The sequence below is a fragment of the Cornus florida genome, unplaced genomic scaffold (genome assembly GCF_030987335.1).
Source record: "Cornus florida cultivar Cherokee Brave unplaced genomic scaffold, ASM3098733v1 CherokeeBrave_3.0.0_Hap2_Chr09, whole genome shotgun sequence".
NCBI lineage: Eukaryota > Viridiplantae > Streptophyta > Magnoliopsida > Cornales > Cornaceae > Cornus > Cornus florida.
The window spans coordinates 79967598-79982811 of record NW_026775579.1 but is presented as its reverse complement, the minus strand read 5'-3'; the positions used below and the strand labels follow the sequence as shown (position 1 = coordinate 79982811).

At 41.1% G+C, this 15214-nt stretch overlaps 1 long non-coding RNA gene across 1 annotated transcript; it reads left to right on the top strand.

Moving 5' to 3' along the window:
- Window positions 1–7284: 7284 nt before the first annotated feature.
- On the top strand, window positions 7285–8146 carry LOC132273371 (uncharacterized). The gene is made up of 3 exons (XR_009470098.1): window positions 7285–7325; window positions 7706–7834; window positions 7922–8146. It is a non-coding gene; the product is annotated as an uncharacterized LOC132273371 (long non-coding RNA).
- The last annotated feature ends 7068 nt before the right edge of the window (window positions 8147–15214 follow it).

The window sequence follows — 15214 nt, the reverse complement described above, 5'->3', positions numbered from 1 at the left end:
AGATGTACTTGTGTGGGAAGTTGAGAAGTGTAAGACATAAGATGATAAAATCCCATTTTACTAAGTCAAAGGCTTTCCTCAAATCAATCTTGATTGCACATCTAGCAGGTAAAGAATCTCCGTGATAAATCCTGAGAAGCTCATGTGCCAAAAGGATTGGATCCTTAATTTTCCTACCTTTGATGAACGCTGCTTGTGAGTGATCAATTATGAGTGGAAGGGTAGACTGCAATTTGGTTGCCAACAGCTTTGCTATGCATTTATAGACTGTATTACAGTAAGAGATTGGTCTATAATCATGGATGGATGAAGGGTTTTGACATTTTGGGACAAGAGAGATATATGTGTTATTGGCTTCAGCAAGCAACTTCCCATTCCTGAAAAATTCTTAAATTACAGAGAGGACAAACCTTCCCACTATGTGCCAAGCTTTGTGAAAGAAGGCTGCATTGAAGCCATCAGGTCCAGGGGCCTTATCCTTGTTGAGTTTGAACATGCAGCTTTGAATTTCCAAGTTGGATGGGATTTCATCCAATAAGGAGTGAAGTTGATCAGGAACTTGTTTGGTGAAGAAGTGTTGCAGCTCTGAGGTATGGTGAGTTGATTGGGGTGAGCTTCTAAGAAGGTTATGGAAATGAGAGACCACTGTTTGTATAATAGAGCCCCTATCCTTAATGACTTGACCATCCTCCAATGTGAGTGAGACAATTTTATTTATGTTGTTCCTGGATGAGAAGAACTTATGGAAGAAGGAGGAGTTACAATTACCAAGCTTTAGCCATGACATCCTAAACTTCTGCCTTAACATATCTTCTTGTGAATTGGTCAGTAGCATAACTTCATTGATTAATGTTTTTTCCATTATTCTAAGAGTTAAATCATTGGGGGTGATGTCAAGGTCAAGTTAGCATGATTTTAGCTCCAATTTGACAGCAAACAACTTAGAATCAATGTCAGAGAACTTTTTTTTGCAGTTAATCTTAAGGGAATGTTTAAGAAGTTTGAGTTTCTGCACCACTTGATACATGGCTGTGCCTCTGATGTATAAACTCCAGACTCCATGGACAGTTGGGATGAATTTGGGGTGAGAGCTCCATGTATTGAAGAATCTGAAAGGGGTACATCTTTTAGGTAGATTAAGCTCCATTGTAACTTGGATGAGGCTGTGATCAGAAATTCTAGGAGTTAAGAAACTGCATTCTGAGAGTTGGAAAGCTGAAGTCCAATTTCAGTTGACCAATGCTCTATCCAATTTTTTAGCAACACATGCTGAGCCAATACTTCTGTTACACCAGGAGTACAGAATGCCATTGTACTTTAAGTCATCAAGTTCAGCCTCTTTTAGACACTCTTTGAAGTCAATCATAGCTGGACACCATCTCTGTGAGCCACCATGAGTTTCCCCTACATTTGGAATGACATTGAAGTCTCCCATAAGAAGTCAAGGAAAGGGGGAGAAGATGCCAGCAAAATGGATGATATTGTCCCACAAGTACTTCATTTCATTAACACAGTTAGGAGCATAAATGAAAGAAATAAAAAAGCTAATATTGTGTCCTATGATATTAATGCTACAATGAATAGCTTGACTATTCACATCAATAACTGAAAGATTGAAAATGTCAGGGTTCCACATAACCCAAATTCTCCCCAAGTAAGAATAGTTTTAATTGTGGTCTATGGACCATTTTGGGTTAATAAATTTGTGGATGGAATCAATTTTAGCTGAGGAGACCTTGGTCTCCACTATTGAGACTAAGTCAAGCTTCTTGTCAGAGATAAGCATCTTGATCTCTGACTGCTTAGAGGGTTGATTTAACCCTCTTATGTTCCATGTGAGGAGGGCTAACATAAAGAAGGAGGGGTGACAGAATCTCCAGGATGCCTGTGGCCCTGTGAAAGGCTCTTAGACATCAACTCATTATTGTTGAAAGACTTCTTTTTAACAGCTTTCTTCATGCTTCTGATAGTTGGATTTTCCTTCCTTCCCAATGCAGGTTGCATCTTGTTAATTGGTATAGTGGCTGAGGAAGAAATGGTGAGGCCATTTCCAGCATGTCTATTCTATAGTTTCAGCTTCCTTTGCTTAGAGATTAGAGGAAATGTAGAGGGAGTGATGTTCCTGGGCAGGCAGCAGTGGGTAAAGGTGAAGGGCTAGTATGAGAGAAGTTAAGTCTCTTACTGCAGAGGGGAGAGTGATTGGGTATGTGAGGAGACATGGAATTGGATGAGGGTGATATAGTATTGTGCACCACTGTGCCTGAGGAGGGTGTGGTGGATTCATGAGAAGGTGTGGAGAATGCATTGCTAGTGATTTGTTTTGGAGAAGTGAGAAGTGGAAGGTTTGATAAGGCTGAATACTGGTTGTTATTGGTGATCAACAAGGGTTCTGGGGGTGAGAGATGCAGTATAGGTATATGTGGTTTCCTTTTCTTTCTCACAGTTACCCAATCAGTGGATTGAGGGTTAATAGCTGGGCTGTTGTCTTTAGGTGATGAGGGGCAAGATTCTGGAGCAATAACTTTGTTCTTACCTTTGAGGGTGGTGGGATAAAGGATGTTTAAAGGACAATGCTCTTCAGTGTGGTTCATTTGGTTGCATTTGTTGCAAAACTTTGGAAGGTGTTGGTATTCAATTGAAATTTACTCCCAACTGTTGTCTTCAAGCTGGATTTGAATCTCTTTGAGTAGTGGCTTGGATAGGTCAATTTTAACACAAATTCTTACAAACTTGATCTTGGTTATGGACTTTGTAGCTTGGTCAGCACAGAGGGGCTCTACAACTGAGCTGGCAATGAGAGTTAGCCCTTTAGCAGTCTAATATTGCATAGCGACATTGTGGAATTTGATCCATGTGGGGATGAAACTTTGTTGTGCTGAGTTGAGTTGGGATTGTTGATTCCATTTCATCAGAGAGAATGGGTGTCCAGTAATGGACTAAGGGCCAAATGAAAGGACATTATCTGCTTCCGTGCTGGAGTTGAATCTGAAAATGTAGGAGTTTTTCTCTCCTAAGATGGTGTGGATCAGGCCATGAGATATCCAAATTTTTGTTGCCGTAGCTTATATGACTTTAAATGGGATTTTCTTATGGATGAAAATTCCAATGAGGTGGTTTGCATTCCAAAAACTGTGACCTTCTTCTGCAACTTCTTTAGGAGGCTCAATACAATTTGGATTTTCAGGGGAAGGAAGTATGAATTCGAAGTTTAGCTTGGGCTTGCTTTGTGATACCCCTCGGATCCGAGACGCGGGTTGATCAGGTCCGAGCCTAAACCCGAGGGATATCAAACAATTAAAGTATTTTAAATCGAACACGGAATACAAAGTGAAATAAGAAATAAAATTAAATAGCTGGAAGAAACTAAATTAATAAACCTTGAAATAAAATTATTCAAATCTGTTAATCCAAAACTCCATAAGTTTACAACTCGAGAATCCATCCAGTGGACCCCTTATTAATATTCTCAATTCAAAAATGAAATGACTGAAATAAAGTCTAAAGCTAATATAGAGAAGATTCCTATATAGTCGGAGGAATAAATATCTGTATCTGCTCTGCACGTCCAAGCTCTAACCCTGGAACTGACGAACACCTGAAAAATAAAGGAGTGGGTCAGGCCCATATGCAAGTCCTGATCTACTACAATCCAAACAGTAATCCGATACGCAGATACATCCTAGGAAGATTCAACAATATCTAGAGTAGTCCATATATGTACATAGTACACACTATAGGATGCTCGCTAGTCCAGTAGGTCTGTCTCAGCCTGAATAAAAGGCAACATGCAAATACGCACCCTAAGGTGGGCATGAGTACCTAGACCTACCAGGGAACAACACATATGTCCAGTTATCCATCCTAGGCGATATACGCACCCTAACCATGGTCCTGAGACTCAGGCTCATACCATGGCACATAAAATAAATACATAAAGTCCGTACTCCCTATACAAAATATCAGTCATCTATGTAGTGGTCTGATATATGTAAACACTCCATCCTAGAACCGTAGTAAGTCTTTCAATTCACAATTGATATGACACATGTAAGTGATGGACTTAACCTTTATGGTTAATCCATACCTTAATCCAGTTTGGGTAGGACTTAGTATTTTGAACTAATCCATTCCCAAAATAAGTAAGTCTTAGTATTTTGAACTAAGCCATCCCTAATATGACACCGTCCCATACCGGTTCATATATATATATATCCATATAAGTAGGACTTAACTTTTTTATGGTTAATCCAACTCATTCCAAATTAGTTAGGATTAGTGTTTTAACTAATCCATACCTAGTATGTCACCGTCCCATACCGGTACATACAATCCTCCAGTTAACACAGTTGACCATACCATTATTAAATAGTCATCAACCACATTCCACAATATGCACAAGATAAATTTAATGCATAGACATAAATAATAGGCATTCAATACGGGCCTAAAATCCAATTCCAATTATGTAAAGTGCTACAATAAATTTAAGCATTCACATTCTCCATCATAGTCCAAAAATTGATACAGTTAATAGAAATTTAAGTTTCCTCTACCCCCAAGGTAAGCATAGGAAAATTCAGTTAATTCCCTATACTTCAAATACTATAGAATTATGATTTATATATATATTTAAATCATACACAACAACCTGGCCAAGCTCAGGTATATAAACCTAGCAAATCTTCCAATATAGTTCACGAATTGATATCGTTAATAGAAATTTGAGTATCAATTAAACCCAAGGTAAGCATAGGGAATTTTTAGTTAATTCACTATACTTATAATACTATGGAAATATGATATATTTTTATAATTAAATCATATAAACAATCCTTGTTAAGTTTCAGTGCCAATAAAACTTGTCCAACCGTGTGCAACCCCTAAGTCTTATTTACTTATATAGTCCATCCTTTAATCCATTTTTGAGTTATTATTTTCCCATGTTATTATAGGTTTATAACAGCCCATACAACACTTAAAATAAGTTAGACGAAGTCCTAATGCATTGTACAGTCCAATTAACGCATAAAAATCATACTGTTTGAGATTTCTAGGCAAGAACAGGCTCTAGAAAAATTGAGCCTGCTCTTTTATGGATTGAGCTGGCTCTAAGGATCTAAGAGCCTGCTCTAAACAGCCAAGAGCCTACTCTAAGAATATTAGAGCTGGCTCTTTCCATTTTTGGAGCCTGCTTTTGCTCCCTTGGATGCCGTTGTCCGTTCTGGCTTCATCTTCTTCAACTCTGGTGTTTTCCTACACCCTCTGTGATGTTTTTAATCCTTGTTCTAGGTTCAATCTTAATCCTAGATACATCATAAACCTCTAACATCCAACCATAACATGTATTGAACACAATATTTGAAACCAACGACAATAGAAAATCAGTTTGCAATCTACTGCTTTCCTTAGATTTATTTTGCTCCATTCTTATGCTTAATCATTGATTAATGTTTCCCATAATATATTAAGCCTATTATAGTCCCAAGACATCAATTAAATAATTTATACGAAGTGGTAATCATCTAAACAGTCCATACAGTGCCCACAGTCCAATTTGTGTGCATTTGGGTGAGAGCAGGCTCCATAAAATTTGAGCCTGCTCTTTTAAATGTTGGAGCCGGCTCCCTAACTTAGGGAGCCTGCTCTTTTCAGCATGGAGCCGGCTCCATGCTCCTTGGAGCAGGCTCTTTGTGTGAGGGAGCTGGCTCTCTCATTTTGAGAGCCTGCTCTCTCTTTTTCCGACGCGTTCTGCGTTTTTCCACTTCATCTTCCTCGCATCCGGTGATACCCAAGCCTCTGTAAATAATTTAATACATGTTCTAGGGTTCCATTAAATGTTCTAGATTAACCCTAAATCCATGGTATATGTTGAGGTTGAATTTCGCCGCGGTCTAGTACGACACCGTTTCCTGCAAAATAAGGATGGCAAAGTCAAACACCGGTGTGGTGCCGGCCGTTGACCCTCCGACGATCAAGTTAGCAAGGATTCTCGATAGAGAATTTTAATCGTAATTTGCTTAGTAGGAGTTTTTTTTGTGTGTACCTTATCCCCGAGTCGTCTTTGTCTTTATAGTCACTTCCCTTCTTCTTGATAAGGGAGTTTCATCGTCCTTAGCCCATGGAGCCTACCTCGTGGAAATCCTATCCTTGATAAGATTTGAACTTATCCCATGACAAATCCTATCCTAGATACGATTTGTCATCATTCTTATCTAATAGAATGGTTATCCTTAATAACGAGATATTATCGTCTGAGAGTTGGAGAAATCTGGTGGCAGGTCAATATTTAATTCCCTTTTTTGTTAAGTCAAGATAGGCTAGGGTTATTTTTCCCTATCAGTTGCCCCCTATTTCTGGGTACGTGGTGGACCAAGGAAATACTTTCTATATTCCATTTGTTTCCTTTTTACTACAGGCCCCTTCCATATTGTAGTAGGACTCCTTTACAAGAACTTCACTGTTACTTGAAAAAGAATTTTCTTTCATATAAATAGATAAATATATATATTTATTTATTTACCTTCCTTTTCTTTTTGGTCTGAAATTCTCCAAACTGGATCCTAACTGTGAGTTTATTGTGGATCGTTGTAGATACGTAATTAGGTCAAGTTGTCTCTACCAGGTTATTGGTGTAATTCAAAAGTAGTTTCGCTATTTTCACGATATCCGATACCTCATCATGTTCGTGCAGAAAAATAACTTGAATACTGAATCTCAATCCGAGGACTCAACCTCTGAAAGTGTTGAAGAACTCGATCCTGACTATGCTGATGAATCTGGTGTTGATTACTCCTCAAGACCAAGGACTGCTTTTTCCAAGCAACCTCCTCGTGAAGGAGAATCCTTAATGAAGGATGATACTTTACAGAGTTGTAGAGTTAAATATTCCATTCCTTCATCTATTCGTCTTCACAAACCCAAACCAGAAGATAGATGTTCTTCTATTCGTTTGGGTGAGGTATATTTTTTCGAGTCGACTTTTGCTGCGGGCTTGCGTTTTCCGATTCATCCATTTGTAGAAGAAATTCTTTTTCATCTGAAGATAGCTCCTTCTCAAATTGCTTCTAATTCATGGAGAATTATTATAGGCTGTTTGATTGTTTGGGGAAAGTGTGGCAATGGCCGTCTAACAGTAAATCAATTCCTGCATTTTTATTATCCCAAGAAGAAAAAAGACAATTTTTGGTACTTCCAGTGTAGATCAAAGAAGACATTCCTCCTTGTTGCAACCCCTGAAAATAATAAAGGTTGGAAGAGTCTTTTCTTCTTTATTTCCGGTGCATACGGGAAATTTCCAACTATTTGGAATAATTCAGATCCAACAGGTAAGATTTATATGTATATAGTTTCCAAATTAAATTTTTTTTTTTTTTTTTTTTTTTTGGTACCCGAGGGAACAGTACCCTCGGGTACTGTTCATGAATAGGATTTTTTTTTTTTTTTTTTTTTTTTTTTTGCACCCGAGGGAATAGTACCCTCGGGTACTGTTCATGAATAGGAATTTTTTTTTTTTTTTGGCACCCAAGGGAATAGTACCCTCGGGTACTGTTCATGAATAGGAATTTTTTTTTTTTTTTTTTGCACCCGAGGGAATAGTACCCTCAGGTACTGTTCATGAATAGGAATTTTTTTTTTTTTTTTTTTAGGTGCAACTTATTATTCTTTTTCCCAGAATTTAAAGACAAACCAACCCTCTCCATTCCAGAAGCCGAGCATGTTGGTAATGCCTCTTCTTACCCAGTAAAGACCTTTAGCGATCTCATAACTGACGAGGCTTTAGATTTGTATGTACGAGCTCATAACTCAAAGGAAACCTCCACCCACTTAGAGAAAGGTAAGAAAAATAAACATACTTATATGTGAACTTATTGATTTTTAGTTAATATCTCATTAAGTATTTCCCTTATTACTTTTTATGCAGGCAAGAAGCTCAGTAAAAGACTCCTAGCCCAAGTCCGGTCAAGTAATCTCCCTTCTACTCCTGCTTCCAAAAAATTACGAAGGGTAGGAGAAGGGAATCATGGTACATCCGCAAGCCCTGGAGTGTTATCAGGTCCTACTCTTGTACCTCTAGGTTTCAGCGGATTTGGTGGGGTTCCTACTAGTTTCGAAAGTTTTTGTTTAGTATCAACCAACCAAGCCTTTTCCCACGGGGAATCGATTCTCGATGACGCTAATGTCGCGAATGATAGGTTACATAAAATGGTAGTAAAAGACGACACTGCCAGATTGCAGAGTCTGCCAGCATCTGAGCTTTCAAAGAAATTTCTTCATCTAATCAGCCAGGTGAGATTTTACCCTTATTATGCGCATCTCTTTTTTTTCGTTTATTTATTTATTTATTTTTAACTGTTCGCCACTATTTATTTATTTATAGGGCACTACATACTCTGTTGTTATCGCCAAAGAATACGAGAAGCTTTCCTTAGAGATGGCTTCCCTCAAGGCTAAATATGAAGATTTTACTTCTACACTTAAAATAAAAGAAGATGACTTGACTAATGCAAAATTAAACTTTCAAGATGAGAAAGTGAAAGTTACCAAAGAATACTCTGATAAGCTGGAATTCGAGAAGCTAGCTGCCGTGGAGAGTTTTAAAAATTCTGATGAATTCAAGGTGCTCATAGGCAAGGCTTGCTGTGATGGTTTTGACCGGTTCAAAGCTCTTGTCGGCAAAGATCGTCCAGACATAGACTTTTCTAGGTATGACGTTCTAAGTGAGAGCGAAGAGGAAGATTGAATTCCATAGTATTAGTCATATATATATATATATTAGGTTTTTTGATTTCTCAGTATGTTGTTCCTTTAAAACTTTTCAGAATATCTTTGAATCCAGAGAATAGTTGCTCTACTTTTGTCTTTCATGGTATTGTTCCATACTTGTTGTTTCCTTATACAGAACTCATTTTACTTTCCCAGGCTTCACTCAGCCCGTCCTTCTTTCGAAGGAACATATTTTTACGAGCTTCACCCAGCTCGTCCCTTTAGTAAGGAAAAGTCACTTATTTCTTTTAATAAAGAAGGGGACTTAATGTGTCACTAGTCCTTATGTGACTTAAAAAATTCAGTAGAAACACGTGCAATAAATACGAATAACCATTTTATTAAAGACCTATCGAAAATAATAATCGATAGTTGAATATTAGCATCCCGTTACACACTGGTCTGCTTTATTGTAGCTAAAAACATTCTATCACTTTTAAAAGTGAGACAATAAAATAAAACACAGCCTGGCATGAGTACCTACTGGTAATATTTCCTCAAATGTTCTGCATTCCACGGGTGGGGAAGCTGGCTTCCACCAAGTGACTCTAACCAGTATGCCCCCGGTCTGTTGCTTTTGGTTACTCGATAAGGGCCCTCCCAATTGGGAGCTAACTTTCCTTCCCCCTTTTCCTTAGTAGCCGGGGTAACCTCACGAAGCACCAGGTCTCCTGGCTCGAACCTCCTTGGCTTGACTCAGGCATTATAGTACTTGGATATCATCCGCTGGTAAGCCGCAACCTTGACCTTGGCCTGCTCCCTTTTCTCTTCTACCAGGTTTAAGTTTAATCGTAGTTCCATTCCGTTCTGTTGAGGTTCAAAATACTTGGTTTTGAAGGTAGCAACCTTTGTTTCTACCGGGATCACAGCTTCACTTCCAAAAGCTAACCCAAAAGGGGTCTCCCCAGTAGGGGTTCTTACAGTAGTGCGATAGGCCCATAAAACTCCGGGTAGTTGTTCAGGCCACAAGCCCTTGGCCTTTTCTAGGCGTGTCTTGATCATCTTCAATATTGTCCTATTCGTGACTTCAACCTGCCCATTGGCTTGGGGATGGGCAGGAGAGGAGAAATGAACTTTGATCCCAAGTTCATTACAAAAATCGAGGAACTGCTCACTTTTAAACTGCTTCCCATTATCGGTCACAATTACCCTTGGTGCTCCGAACCTGCAGATTATTGTCTTCCAGAAAAACTTTTTTACTTCATTCGCTCCAATATGAGCTAATGGCTCAGCTTCTACCCATTTGGTGAAATAATCGATAGCTACAATTACGTATTTAGTTTGTCCCTTCCCTTGGGGTAAGGGGCCGATGAGGTCTGTCCCCCATTGGGCAAAAGGCCACGGCCCTGTAAGAGGGGTTAACTTTTCTGCTGGTTGTTTTGGGACATTGGCGAATCTCTAACACTTATCACATTTCTTCACAAACTCAAGTGCATCTGTCCTCATAGTAGGCCAAAAGTATCCTTGTCGGATAGCTTTATGCGCTAGTGATCTGCCCCCAGCATGATTTCCACAAAGGCCTTCATGTATGTCCTTTAAAATGTAATTTGCCTCATCAATGGAGACACAACGCAAGTAGGGTAGAGAAAATCCCTTCTTATAGAGAACCCCATCAACGAGGGAATATTTTGCCGCACGCATCCTAATCTTTCGTGCTTCCATGCGGTCTTGGGGTAGCTCTTCGTTCTCAATGTACCTGATAATGGGTTCTGCCCACTCCATGCCATGGGCCTCCTGGTGTATTTTCTGTGGCCAATCCCAGACCGTGCTAGGCTCATCCAAATATCCCACGGGTATGGCTTTATCTTCCTCTGTGGTTGCCAGTTGAGCCAGGGCGTCTGCCTGCGCATTCTCTTCTCGGGGAATCCGGTGAATAGAAAACTTCTTAAAAAAACCCTTGATATCCTCTATCTTATGTAAATAGGTCTTCATCTTCTCATCCTTGGCTTCATATTCCCCCTGGACTTGTCCAGTTATTAGTTGAGAGTCAGTATATGCTACTAGTCGTTCAACTTCTAAAGCTTTCGCCATCCTGAGGCCTGCTAGGAGGGCTTCATACTCTGCCTCATTGTTGGTTGCTTTAAAACCAAACCTGAGTGCATATTTAATGCATTCCCCATTTGGGGAGATAATTACTAGCCCTGCCCCACTTGCACGGGCGTTGACAGACCCATCCACATATAACGTCCAAATAGATTCGGCTTCTTCCTGCTTATCTGCAGCATGCTCGGGCCCATCTTCTGGTGTGAATTTCGCTATAACATCTGCCAGTACCTGGGCTTTTAAGGCCGTTCGGGGTTTGTATTGGATATCGAACTCTCCAAGTTCTACCGACCACTTCATGAGTCGCCCTGAAGTATCAGGTTTGCGGAGAACCTGCCTAAGTGGTTGGTCCGTCAATACTATTATTGTATGAGCTTAGAAGTAAGGCCTGAGTTTCCTCGCGGAGATAACTAGAGCAAATGCCAACTTTTCTATCCTTGGGTATCTTTCTTCCGCCCCCCTGAATGCACGACTAATGTAATATACCGGTTTCTGGTTTCCATCCTCTTCGCGGACCAAGGCTGAGCTTACTGCCGACGGAGAAACTGTCAAGTACAAATACAACTGTTCTCCTTGCATCGCCCGCGACAATAATGGTGGTGAAGTGAGATACTCCTTTAGCTCTGTAAAAGCTTGCTCGCACTCAGGGGTCCATGAAAAAGCTTTCCTGAGCACACGGAAAAAAGGCAAACACCTATCGGTCGCCCTGGAAATCAACCTGTTCAGAGCTGTGATCCTTCCTGTCAATCTTTGAAGTTCCTTGGTCGATGCTGGAGACTGCATGTTGAGAATCGCCTGGACCTTCTCAGGGTTAGCTTCTATCCCTCTTCTACTTACCATGTAACCGAGGAATTCCCCAGAGGAGACTCTGAAGGCACATTTACTTGGGTTGAGCTTCATCTGGTGTTTCCTGAGGACTTGAACGTTTCCTATAGATTAACCAGATGGTCTTGAGCTTTCAAGCTTTTTACCAGCATGTCATCCACATACACTTCCATATTCCTTCCGATTTGGTCCTTAAACATCAGGTTTACTAGCCGCTGATATGTTGCACCAGCATTTTTTAGCCCAAAAGGCATCACCTTATAGCAATATAAACCTCGGTCTGTGATGAAAGAGGTTTTATCTCTGTCTGGCGTGTGCATTGAGATTTGGTTATACCCTGAGTATGCATCCATAAAACTGAGCAGCTCATGGCCAGCTGTCCCTTCTACCAACATATCAATTCTTGGTAGAGGGAAACTGTCTTTGGGGCACGCCTTATTTAAATCCGTAAAGTCTACACACAACCTCCATTTTCCATTGGCCTTTTTTACCAAAACAACATTGGCCAACCAGTCGGGATAATGAACCTCCTGGATGAAATCAGCTTTCATAAGCTTATTCACCTCTTCTGATATAGCCATGTTCCTTTCCGCGGCAAATGTTCTTCGCTTTTGCCTGATAGGTTTGAATGTAGGATCTGTGTTTAATCGATACTCAATCGTAGTTGGATTAATACCGGGCATGTCTTCATGTGACCAGGCGAATACATCTTGATTCTGTCTGAGGAACTGTATAAGAATATTTGTGAAATCTGAGGGGAGCAGAGACCCTATCTTCACCTTTTTTGTTACGTCAGTGTCATTCAAGCATATCTCTACCAAGTCCTCGATTGGCTTAGCCCGGTCTTGCTCATTCTCTTCAACTTCATCGACAATCAAAGCCTCCTGCTGTCTCTTTTCTTTGAGAGAGGCAACGTAGCATTCTCTGGCAATGGACTGATCTCCTCTTAGTTCGCCCACGCCATGCTCGGTAGGGAAGCGCATTAATAGGTGATAAGTCGAAGTGATAGCCCTTATCGAATTTAAGGTCGTTCTTCCTAGGATGACATTGTAAGCAGATGGACAATCCACCACCAGGAAGTCGACCATGACAGTGACTTGTTTTGGGCTGGTTCCTCCAGTGACAGGAAGGATGACTGCTCCTAGAGGATAGACTTTGTCTCCCGTGAATCCCACCAATGGTGATCTGGTAGGTCTGAGTTTCTCCTTACCAATCTTCATCTTGCTGAATGCATCAAGAAAAATGATATCAGCTGAACTTCCATTATCTACAAAGATTCGCCGAGTATTATAGTTAGCGATCATCATGGTGACGACAAGAGGGTCGTCATGAGGTTGCTGCACATCTTTCATGTCTTCATCTGAGAATGTAATAACTGGATCACCTAAACGAGGCATCTTTCGATGTTGAATCTGAACTCCCACTTCGCACACCTCAGATGAGCTTCGCATTCTCCTTGCATAGGCCTTACGGGCTGAGCTCGATTCTCCACCTCCTGCATACCCCCCGGCTATGACCCTGATCTCTCCTATTGGTTGTTGATCAGGAGGGTGGTTATCTCGGCCTACTCTTAGTGGGTTAATGTCGGTTCTGTCATTCCCCACAATAAATTTTCGCATGTGCCCCCTTCGGATCAGAGTCTCAATTTGATCCTTAAGGTCGAAGCAATCCTCTGTAGCGTGCCCATGGTCTTTATGGAACCTGCAATACTTATCACGAGGTCTCCTTGCCGGATCTGACTTCAACTTCGGTGGCCACTTCAGATATGGTTCATCCTGGATCTGTAGGAAAACTTGATCTATCGGCATATTTAAAGGAGTGTAATTTGTATACCTCTCCGTGTTCTTATAGCGAGATGCCCTTTCATTCTGGTTGACCATGGGTTTTTTATACTTGGTTTCCTTTTCATCTCTGATCGTCAAGGCCGGCCTTTTCTTGTCTGACTTCTTATCCTCCCCTTCTTTTCCCTTTCTCGCAATCATTGCATCTTCAGCATTCATATGTCTTTTAGCTCGAACCAATAACTCGGCCATGTTGGTAGGAGGTTCCTCTGATAAAGAGAAGAGAAATCTTGAGGTTTGAAGTCCTCCCATGAAGGCGGCTAGGGCCACCTTGTCATCCGCTTCCTCCACCTGTAACATCTCCGTGTTAAAACGACTAATGTAATCTCGCAGTGACTCTCCCTTCTGTTGCTTCACAGTAAGGAGGTGGGTAGCCTGCCTTCTATGCCTCTGGCCAGCAATGAAATGGCCCACAAAGCCCTTACTCAATTCTTCAAAGGTTTCGATGGTTCCTGGCTTTAGTTTGTTGAACCATACCCGTGCTGATCCTTTAAGAGTCGTTGGAAAAGCCTTGCACATGATCTCATTCGACATCGTGTGTAGGTGCATAAGCGCCTGAAAAGTCTCCAAGTGGTCGAGGGGATCTTTAGTTCCGTCGAAACTCTCAATTGTGGGCATTCTAAATTTGATTGGCAAAGGGCATTTCATAACCGATGGGCTGAATGGCAAATTGGTTTTCTGTACCAAACCATCTATGGCTGCAATGCCTTTTCCCTTCATGGCCTGCATCACACCCTCCATCTTTGCCTTGAGATCCTGCATCTCTAGGTCAACGTGGGAAATTTCCTCGGTCTTTTCAATGACGGTCGTGTCTTCATGGGGTCGGGAACTCCGTGGAAGAAAGGGGTGGATCACCTCTCTATGTCAGTTTCCCACCTGGCTTTGTTCAACTTCGGTCTCATGTCGGGGAGGATGAGTATCCTGCTCTTCCAGATTCCCATTACCCCTGTTTGGATTCGAGAGGTCTTGGCGTGGCAAACCCTGTTGAACCGGTGGAACAAGGTGTTGCAGGAGTGCTGCATTTTGTTGGATCAACTGGTCCATACCCTGATTCAGAGTTTGGACCTGCAGTTCCAACGCTGCAAATCGTGTCTGGTCATTTGGGACTTCTAGATTTTCACCCGACTCTTCCCTTTGACCAGATCCCTGCGATGGTGTTCCTTCGGTAACCATACCGGACCGCAAACGTCTATACCCAACGAGTAATAAATCGATTCAAGGGAATCGCTGTTCCCACAGACGGCGCCAACTGTTGAGGTTGAATTTCGCCGCGGTCTAGTACGACACCGTTTCTTGCAAAATAAGGATGGCAAAGTCAAACACCGGTGTGGTGCCGGCCGTTGACCCTCCAACGATCAAGTTAGCAATGATTCTCGATAGAGAATTTTAATCGTAATTTGCTTAGTAGGAGTTTTTTTTGTGTGTACCTTATCCCCGAGTCATCTTTGTCTTTATAGTCACTTCCCTTCTTCTTGATAAGGGAGTTTCATCGTCCTTAGCCCATGGAGCCTACCTCGTGGAAATCCTATCCCTGATAAGATTTGAACTTATCCCATGACAAATCCTATCCTAGATACGATTTGTCATCATTCTTATCTAATAGAATGGTTATCCTTAATATCGAGATATTATCGTCTGAGAGTTGGAGAAATCTGGTGGCAGGTCAATATTTAATTCCCTTTTTTGTTAAGTCAAGATAGGCTAGGGTTATTTTTCCCTATCAGTATACAACCACGACATGA